Raw genomic sequence first — 10,947 nt, 5'->3', positions numbered from 1 at the left:
TTTACAAAGGCAACATAGAACTACATGAGTGCCCTGTTAAATTTTGGAATTATTCCGGCTTCGTTTGGCCTTATTTACACATTAATTGAGTTTTTGGTCATTTAATGTGCATAATTCAAATTTGAACTACAAGCACATGCTCCCGGGCACCAAAGTTGATTGAAAAATCACATTTGTGTCCTCGGGTGAATTTCTAGGTCCCATGCAAAAAATGAGAATCAAATTCAAACATCTGGGCATCGTGGCTCGGTCGAGAACATTGAGAAACTTGATTTTAAAATCATGAAACTTGGCATGGTGTCATGTGATGGTAGTACCATGCCGTGGTAAAAAAATTTGGCTGAATAGGTACAAATTTTGGTATAAGCTTCTTGCAAATCGGAGCTTCTCTCAAGAAGGCTCGTGGTTCTGGGAGGGAACGTGTCACCTTTGTGTGCATAATTCAAATTTGAAATACAAGCACATGTTCCAGTGCACCAAAGTTGGTTGAAAAATCACATGTGTGTCCTCGGGTAAATTTATAGTTTACATGCAAGAAATGGGAATGAAATTCAAAATTCTGGGCGCCGTGGCTGGGTTGGAAACATTGAGAAACTTAGTTTTTTAATTCCTGTAAATCTAAAACACGCATGAAAATAATGAAACTTGGCTTGGTGCCATGACATGGCACCAACATGCTGTGGTAAATTTGCAGTCCGATTTGCGAAGGCGCACACATTAACAATCAACACAGTCATTTTGGAACAAGTGCTGTCACGTTACAATAGGAAACACAAGTATTGTTGAAACCGTGGGCGTTCTACTTACTAGTACCATTTACGTGCCGCCACGCGTCCCCATTTTTTATTAGCTAGGAGGCGCCACGCTGTGCAGGGTAGCTATTTGAGTAGTACGAGAGGCGTGCGATCAGACCCCTGCGCGTGCTTATCGGGAGGAGAGCCCTTTGACCCCCATCTGCCGTCCACCTCTCTCCCAAGGTCTCCATTAATGGCGCCCGAGCCTCTGTTTAATGGTGTGGCTATGTCTCACTCGACTGAGATTTAAGAGAGAAAAAAGAAAATCTGAAAGCATGGATCTTGATGTAAGATCCGACGGACCTATATAGCATCTACTGCGACTTATAGCAAGACTGATGAATATATAAGGACGGTTATTTTTTTTGATCAAAGAAGGGCTTGTCCCTTCCGATTTTCATTACTGAAAACCACCAAAATTCACAAGAAGTTCAGCACAACTCCAGCCTAACACGAAGGACTAAAAGCTACCAGATTGAAATCGCAACATCCCAAGAGGCCAACAAAAGCCAAACATCCGTGCTAGAACCCAACATTACAACCGACGACACAATCCACATCCTAAACCAATTATTACATCAAAAGAAACCAGGAAACTGAAGGAAGCCCAGCAGCAACTAGAAGAACAGCAACGCCAGGGTCGCCACAGCAAGAGTTTTGTTCATCGCAGCCTCGCAACATTGATCTTCCACAGAAAGATAAGGACGATTAATTGTCTTACATAATTATAAAGATAATTAAAAAAGCCACATGCGGCTACGCCCGAAATACACAAGGGCAAAAGAAGAAGGAAGACAAGGATCTGGCTCGCTGATCTCTACTTTCTTGATGTGTTGCTGCAGGCTGCGGGAACTAGTCTCCGCGGCGAGAGGCGATGAGCTCTTTCGTGTCTTCAAGATGCTGCTTGAGAACATCCACGGATTCCTCCACCGGCCTTTGGCGCTTGTTGCGGAGCATGTCATTCTCGTCCATAAGTTTCTTGACGATGACGCTGGTCCTCTTCAACAAGGCACTGGTCTCCTCCTGCTGGTCTGCACTTCTGACGATCTTCTCCCTCAGCAGGTCGTGCTCGGCCCGGAGCCTCTCATTGCCCTCCCTTATTGCGCCGATAGCTTGTTCAAATGAGGCTTTCATGTCGTCCTGCAAACCTCGCAAAACGGGAGATCTGATCCATCTGGCCATGGACGATCGCATGCATGCGCCTGTAACAGTCGTCGCCTGCACGCGAGAAATTTTCCCAGGCCGCCGCGGCGCGGCGGGACATCTCTGCCGCATTCGTGGCGCGGCAGGACATCTCTGCTGCTTCCGCGGCACGGCCGGACCAGTCTGCTGCAACGACGGTGCGGCAGGGCCTCCGTGCTGCTTCAGCGGCGCGGCGGGACCTCTGTGCTGCTACTTCCGCATGGCGGGACATGTCGGCTGCTCTCGCAGCGAGGCGGGACATCTCTCGTGCTTCCGCTTCCATGCTCGCCTCTCCCTGGTGGCAATCTCTCGACCCAGAACTCACGCTGGACATGGCAGACGCAAGGGAAGGATGCTGAATGACTTGTTTGATTTTGTAGATGAGGAGTTGAGGAGGAATGCGCAGTCATCTTGGCATACTAGTATTTATAACCGAGTACTAATACGCTCCTAAGTGGGAAACCGTTTAGGTTGTGATTGGTGTGAACAGGTTTACAATTCAATATAGCGTGGAGTAATTTGGAATGTGACGAGACGCAAGCTCAAAATTTATTGACGGTTCAAGTTTCGAAGGGCGGCACTATTCCCAGATGGAGTACTTCTTTTTCTACTCTCTCCTTTCCGGTTTTATAGGGCTTATCTCAAAATTTTAGTTTTTCCATTTTATAAGGCTCAATTTGGTTGTTCCCCAACATATGTTCAGATTCCAAGGTGCATTAAATGATTGCATGCAAGTATTAAGAGAAAATTGACCAATGCATGTACTTTATGCATGCATGCATGGCAATTAATGCATTGATAAACATAATTTTTTATCACCACCAAAACCCACCATTTCTTAAGCTAAAGTAGACCAAGGTAATCCCTATATTAGCATATTACTAAGATAAACAGAAGGCACTTTAGAAACATTTAGGACGTGAGTTGTCAATCTGAATGTGGAGGGACACAAGCTTAGCCCCGGCCAATAGCTTGGGCGGAACTGTCAAGAAGGTCAGCTCCTGCACGTCGACGTCGCCGGGATCCTTGCTGCTTGTCACCTCCATTTCCACCTTGACGGCGTCGGTCATGCCTTTGGGCTCCCCCGGCGGGCCGTTCGCCCACAGCTTGGCCACATAGTGCGGCAGTGGGGACGCCCCCGCTCTGATGCAGATGACCGACACAATGATAGGCGCGCCGATGTCGAGCACGCCGCCGACCAAGAAAAACGTGCGGCGGTCCTCCTCCGCGAACAGCAAGAGCCGTGGCTCCGGCAGTGGCACTTGCAGCTGGAGCACCTTGCCGTACTGGATCCTGTGCATGGGCATGGGATGCGCGGTGCTGATGTGGTGGTAGAGTGCCGGCGGCGGGCCTTTGTAGCCGCAGACGGGCACGGGGCATTTGCTGGGCGCGAGCGGACACACGCTCTGGTGATCGGCAAGCTTGTGGTAAGTGACGTAGACCCCAAAGCCTTCGTGCGGGCACTGCACCCTCACCGACGAAAGGACGGAGTCCACCGCTGTGTTCCGCATGTCGAAGCCACCGCCGCTGGTTCCCGGGGTGCTCGACGCGGCAGTCCGCGCAGGCCAGGTGCCCTCCCTTGCACTGCAGAAATCAATCGAACAGCACATCAATCAAGAAACCTGCACCTTGCTCAATCAGCCGAACGGACGAGGTGTATTCGAACCTCATACACTGGAGGCTCAAGGGGCGGAGGCACAAGGGGCAGTGGAGCACGGTGAGGTCCATCAAGACCTTAGAGAGCTCCATCGTCGGGTCCTGTTCGGTCTGCATGATCTCGCCCTCCTCGTGCACAACCATCTCTCAACTTGGGCCGGGGTATTACAAAGCTTTACCGTCACATATTTTATACTACTTCAAGGTGCATTAAATCAACACATGCAAGTATCAGAAGGAGAGTCACGGCATGCATGCATGCGTTGTAATTAATGCATCGGTAAATGCAAATTATTGAAATATATCGAGTCCAGTGCTTTGATGTGTCGCGTCAACTCGTACATCAACGAGAAGTTCGATTATCCTCTCCCTCGCCGACTTAACTACACCTGCCTTTGGCTGTATGACAGGTTGGCCACACACCTGTCGGGCCCACCTGTCATACACGCAAAGGCAGGAGCGTCCCTCCCTCGCCCATGAGCGTGGTGGCTGGCAAGACTAGGAGAAGCTTTCGCTACACGCTCTCCCTCCCGCACGCGGTGGACATGCAGTAGTTCAATCTGTGTCAGATGGCCAGAAGCGTACTATAGTACTCCTCCAGTGCAGTAGTACTCCATCATTGTTCGACTTCCCGAAGAGGCGAAGAGCCAAGCGCAGCCCAGACGCTCATGTGGCAGTTTCATGTGTAGAGTAGTCTAGGATAGCGTGTACCGTGCCTGTAAGCTTAAAATCGTTGGGGTCGGCTCCATGCTATGTGGCCGTCTCGAAGTTTTAAAAAAAATTAAAATAGTCTTTTGGCCCTACCTGACACCCTGGTGATTGTTGTTTGCATGCTTATCTGATCAAGACAGGAATATATATTTTAATTTGTTTTTTTCTTCAAAAAGGGGGGACTCCCCGGCCTCTGCATCAGAACGATGCATACGGCCACATATATTTTAATTTGTGGTGGGTAAATGTTGGAGGTTGCAGCAAATGTATTGTAAACTGCGGGTCTTTCAGCCAAGTTTAGAGGCAAGCATGTGGGGCCAGTGCTATGATATGTCGCGTCAACTCGTACAACAAGGAGAAGCTTGATTTTACTACACGCCTTCTCCCTCACCCATGCGCGCGGTTGCTCGCAAACGAGGACAGGCTTTTACTACTTAGTAGTACTTCTACAACAAGCTATCCGTCCCGCTCGCGGTGGACGGACATGCAGCAGTGGATTCGACACTATAGAAGCAGTAGTAGTAACATCATTGTTCGTCTTCTCGAAGAGGCGAAGAGCCAAGCGCAAACCGAACGTTGCAGTTGCGAACATTGGAGCACGCATATAGCCAGGCTCTTGCATGAGACAAAATTACTATGCGAGCCCACTATTGTACTAGTAGGAGTACGTACAACTACTTGCTAGTATAGCCCTGTAAACCAGAAAGGAGTATTTGCCCTTCTAGAGATTTCAACAAGTGACTAGACTACACCGAGACGGAGTACATATGGAGCAAAATGAGTGAATCTGCACCGTAAATAAATACTCGTACGTACTAGTTCTATCGTTTTCCTCTCCGACGTGCACAATATTGAGTATACTGACTAGTCTCTTTTTGACACGCATTTACGTTTTTTTATATAGTACAGACGCAAGCGCTCATATACACGCGCATACACTCACCCCTATAAACGCACACACGCACGGCACTATCTTGAAATTTACGAAGTCACCGTAGGCACCTCGTCATCGACGGGTCCATAGGTGCTTCAATGCCAAGGAGGGAGAGGGTAGCGGTTCCCGAGACGTTGAACGGTCAATGATGCATCCTCAATTACATGCAGAGGGAATTAATTGGAGAAGCGGAATAGAGCCAGCATAATGTGATGCAACAGAGTTTGGACTCTCATATAATAAAGGCGCCCCACCACTCCAATCCATCGACTCCAAGTCTCTGCCCAACACTGCTCACTCCAATCCAAGACCAAGTGACCAGAAGCCACAAGCACCTATCGAGGCGATGGACGCGAGCAGCAGTCGGCTGTGCCAAATCATCCAAGGCGCCGGCCTGCGGCCCCGCACCGCGCAGCGTCTCCATACGGTGCTGGCGACAGCAGGCATCGTAGCCCTCGCCGAAGCCGGCTTCGCCTCTCGCATGGACGACATGATGGTGAACTCCATCCGCAAGTTCACCGCCGTCAAGAAGCGCGCGGACGACCTTGCCGTACTGCTCCAGCCCGCGCGCCCAGTGTAGGATCGGACGTATGTCTAGAGGGGGGGGTGATTAGACTACTTGACCAAATAAAAACTTAACCTTTTCCCAATTTTAGTTCTTGGTAGATTTTAGCTATTTTAGGACAAGTCAAGCAATCATCACATAATTCAAGGAAGCATGCAAAGAGTATATTGGCAGCGAAAAGTAAAGCATGCAACTTGCAAGAATGTAAAGGGAAGGGTTTGGAGAATTCAAACACAATTGGAGACACGGATGTTTTTCCCGTGGTTCGGATAGGTGGTGCTATCCTACATCCACGTTGATGGAGACTTCAGCCCACGAAGGGTAACGGTTGCGCGAGTCCACGGAGGGCTCCACCCACGAAGGGTCCACGAAGAAGCAGCCTTGTCTATCCCACCATGGCCATCGCCCACGAAGGACTTGCCTCACTAGCGGTAGATCTTCACGAAGTAGGCGATCTCCTTGCCCTTACAAACTCCTTGGTTCAACTCCACAATCTTGTCGGAGGCTCCCAAGTGACACCTAGCCAATCTAGGAGACACCACTCTCCAAGAAGTAACAAATGGTGTGTTGATGATGAACTCCTTGCTCTTGTGCTTCAAATGATAGTCTCCCCAACACTCAACTCTCTATCATAGGATTTGGATCTGGAGGAAAGAAAGTTTGAGTGGAAAGCAACTTGGGGAAGGCTAGAGATCAAGATTCATATGGTAGGAATGGAATATCTTGGTCTCAACACATGAGTAGGTGGTTCTCTCTCAGAACATATGAGTTGGAAGTGTAGATGTGTTCTGATGGCTCTCTCCCAGAATGAAGAGGAGGTGGAGGGGTATTTATAGCCTCCACACAAAATCTAACCGTTACACACAATTTACCAATCTCGGTGGGACCGAATCAAAAAACTCGGTCGGACCGAAATAGTAAACCTAGTGACCGTTAGTGATTTTCCGTGGGCCGACATGCAACTCAGTAGGACCGATTTTGTTAGGGTTAGGGCATAACGTAATCTCGGTGAGACCGATTACACAAACTTGGTGAGACCGATTTTGGTAATAAGCTAACCAGAGAGTTGGTGAGGTAAACTCGGTGGGACCGATTTGCTCTTTCGGTGAGACCGAAAAGTTACAAAAAGGAAACAGAGAGTTTACATTGCAATCTCGGTGGGACCGATCCGCTCTTTCGGTGAGACCGAAAAGTTACGAAAGGGAAACAGAGAGTTTGCAATCCCATCTCGGTGAGACCGAGATCCCTATCGGTAGAACCGAATTGCTAGGGTTTGGCAGTGGCTTATGACAAGTAAAACTCGGTGGCGCCGGATAGAAAGAATCGGTAGGACCGAGTTTGGCTTAGGGTTTACGGCATATGTGGATATGGGAAAGTAGTTGAGGGTTTTGGAGCATATCACTAAGCACATGAAGCAAGAGGCTCATTAAGCAACGCCTCATCCCTCCTTGATAGTATTGGCTTTTCCTAAAGACTCAATGTGATCTTGGATCACTAAAATATAAAATGAAGAGTCTTGAGCTTTTGAGCTTGAGCCAATCCTTTGTCCTTAGCATTTTGAGGGTTCCACTTTCACCATCCATGCCATGCCAATCATTGAGCTTTCCTGAAATAATCATCTTGGAATAGCATTAGCTCAATGAGCTATATGTTGTTATGAATTACCAAAACCACCTAGGGATAGTTGCACTTTCAATCTCCCCCTTTTTGGTAATTGATGACAACATATAGATCAAAGCTTTGACAAATGATAATAAGCATGAAATATATCGTCGCTTTGAGAAGTATGTGATAAGTAAGAGCTCCCCCTAAATTTGTGCATATTTAAGATTTGCTTTGGACTGCAAATGCACAAAGAGTTAGAATCATGGGTTACTCTTCCATGTCACATACATCTTGGTGGAGCGCTTAAAATGATAAGAATGAAATACATGCACTCATCACCAAGATAGATAAGATAGATAAGATAATATCATTCACCAAACATTAAGTGTAGCTTATGATCAAACACATGATCATCAATGTCTCACAAGCATAACGACATAGTATCTCAAGCACTCAAAAGCAAACAAAGTTCGAAAAACCACCAAATAAAGCAAGAGAGAAAAAGCAACACTCTCTCTCAAAGCCTATGATCTATACATTTTCTCCCCCTTTGGCAACAAGTTACCAAAAAGTTCCTAGAAAATGCATAGTGCTAAATCGACACTCAGGCTTGATCTTTAGGTGGTGGTGGAGTCCGGATCACTCCAAGGACGAAGGCTTCCGTAGACGCGGTTGGAGTTGGAGCTGAAGTAGACGCTGGAGCAGGTTGGGCTGGTGCTGCGGCTGGAGCTGAGGCGGATGCTCTTGTGTCAGGAACTGGCACTGCAGACAACCTCGGACCTCGTGGCACTCTGGCAAAGGCATCAGTGGTTGTCTTCCCTTTCCTCTCCTGCATGTCATCTTGGAGCTGCTCCACTGCAGTCTGAATCTCTGTCACCTTGATATCCAAGTCATAGAACTTTTGTTCTACGACTCTCTCTAGGCTTGCCTGGTTCTGAGTTAGGGTGGCCAGTCCTTTCTCAATCCGCAGGGTGGATGCAATCAAGTAACCAAGCTGCTCTTGTTTGGTTTTCAAGAAGTACTCAGATGCCTCCTCTTGAGTTGGCATGTTGGCAGCTTTCTCCTTCCTTGCCTTCTCCTTCTTGGCTTGTGCTTGAACGGATGATGGTTCATTCTCATGCATAACAACCTGATTGTCTTCAAAGTCGGGATGGACGGGCATGTGTTCCTTGTCCAGTAGGTATATGCCTGTGCCCATCTTTGAGTTGATTAACTCCTGAATCTGAGGGGCATATCCACAGCTCCTCTTCTGATCAGCTGTTGTCCTCTTAATGGTCTCTACCATGAGGCTCATCACCTTGAACTTCTATGGCACATCAAATATATGAAGCAAATTGATTGCATGGCCTCTGATCATCTTGTGATCACCTGACTTGGGCAATAAGGTGTGCCTCAAAATCCAATTGATGGTTGGCAATCCTGAAAGAAGATAATGTACTGAGCCAAACTTGAACGTATCAAGTGCTTCATTTGGAATTTCCTTGTACATATTGGACATTGAGTTATGATCCATCTTCTTCTTGGCATATATGTCCAAGTCATCTTCCTGCTCTTCTGGGGCATTGATCAGCTCAGCCCATTCAGCAACTATAGATTGGTACCTCGTACCTTCAGACATCCATGTGATCCTCCCATCTGGATAAAAATGTGATGTGGAGTAGAACTGCATGATAAGCTCCTCATTCCACTTTGTGAGCTTCTGCCCAACAAAGTCAGCTACTCCGCAAGCTATGAAGCTGTCTTGCACTCCAGGATAGTGCTCTTCATTGTCCTTGATGTACTCCCAATCAACCCATCTCATGTCACAAACTATGGGCTTCTTATCAAGCAGCACTGTCTCATAAAAATCTTGTTGTTCCTTGGTGTAAAACCTGTAATCAACAGCAGTCCTCCTCCTGGTAGCATAGGGATCTGCTTCTCTCCACTTCCTCAGCCCTGAGTCTCTTCTGAGCTTCATGTCCTCAGCCACAGGATGAGCATCATTATGGTCTGGGATCTTGGGCTTGAGCTTTCTGAGCACTTGACCTTCTTCTTCTTCAGCAATGTCAGGCACTGGGGCCTTGTTCTTTTCAGCAGCAGGTATGATTCTTGTATTCCTCTTTGGTTTTGGCTTTGGAGCTGGCTTGGCCTTGGAAGCAGTTGCCCCTGATCTTATGGCATCACCCATCAGCTTGGGTGCTTTAGGTGCTGGTGCAGCAACCTCTTCTTCTTCATCCTCATCTTCCATGATGGAAGCCTTTCCAAGCACTCTAGCAGTGGTCTTTTTGACCCTTTCCTTCCTCTTCTTCCCTTCAGCAGCAACTGGCTCTATGGGTGCAGGCTTCTCAGTTGAAGCTCTAGCCTTTGATATAGGCTGCCTACCTGCTGGCCTTTTGATCTTTAACCCTGGCTTTGTGCCTTGAGCTGAGCCATGTTCCTTCTCAAGCACTACTCTCTTTGAAGTTGCTTCCTCTTCTGCCACATAATCCTCATCCTATGATTCTGAGGTTCTCTTCTTCCTCTGTCTAGTGGCAGCTTTAGGCGGATTGCTAGGAGTACTTCTGCTGCCATCATCTGAAGAACTTGAGGGACTAGTGCCCTCACTCATCTGCACTTGCTGTTCTGACATGTTCTGGCTATCACTTTGGTCTGACATGATGAACAAGTTGACTGCTGACCCTGTGAATAGTTTATAGATGAGGTAGAGTGGATGAGCATCACAAAATGCAGAGATTTTTGCAAAAGAATGATGCAAAAACTTAGTTTTAGTTTCCCACTGAAATCATCTCGGATCTACCGATTTTTAAACTCGGTGATACCGAAGCGGTTTTGGAACCTAAACTAGTGAACTCGGTTGGACCGAGTCACAGTTCGGTGGCACCGAGACTGCTAGGGTTTCACAAAGTTCCAAAATCGGTCACACCGATTAGTAATTCTCGGTTAGACCGAGTCTCACTTGTGCAATGGCATAAGCCAAATCGGTGGGACCGAGTTTTTCAACTTGGTGGGTCCGAGATGGTTTCGGCGGAAACCTAAACCTAAAATTTTCGAATCAAACCTAATCTACGAGTTCATTGACTGGATAGAAGTTTATCAAATGTGGCTAGAATCAATATGATCACAATGTGCTAGGAATCAGATTGGGGAATAGCACAAAGATCGAGTCCATACCCTAGTTCAGCGGAGACTCGTTACGGCGGCAACGGCGGGGTTGATTCCCGTTGACGGCGACGGATACCAGCGACTGGAGGCGGTTGGTGGCGAGGAGACAATCCGGAGACCACGTTGGCAGAGCAGGCTATCGCGTGGGCGAAGGGGTTCGGAGAAATTTCCAAATTTTTGCCCGTGACTATATATAGCCCGACCCTGTCGGTGTGACCGAGTGGAACAACTCGGTGGCACCGAGATGCAAAACTGTATACAGTTGTTGCAACTCGGTGTGACCGAAAGGTTCAAATTGGTTGCACCGAGATCGAAAACATAGATCAACTTAATGATCTCGGTAGGACCGAAAGTGGGGT

The sequence above is a fragment of the Triticum urartu genome, chromosome 3, assembly GCF_003073215.2.
Source record: "Triticum urartu cultivar G1812 chromosome 3, Tu2.1, whole genome shotgun sequence".
In the NCBI taxonomy this organism is placed as follows: domain Eukaryota; kingdom Viridiplantae; phylum Streptophyta; class Magnoliopsida; order Poales; family Poaceae; genus Triticum; species Triticum urartu.
The sequence above is the reverse complement of the archived record's forward strand: the minus strand, read 5'-3'. Positions refer to the sequence as shown.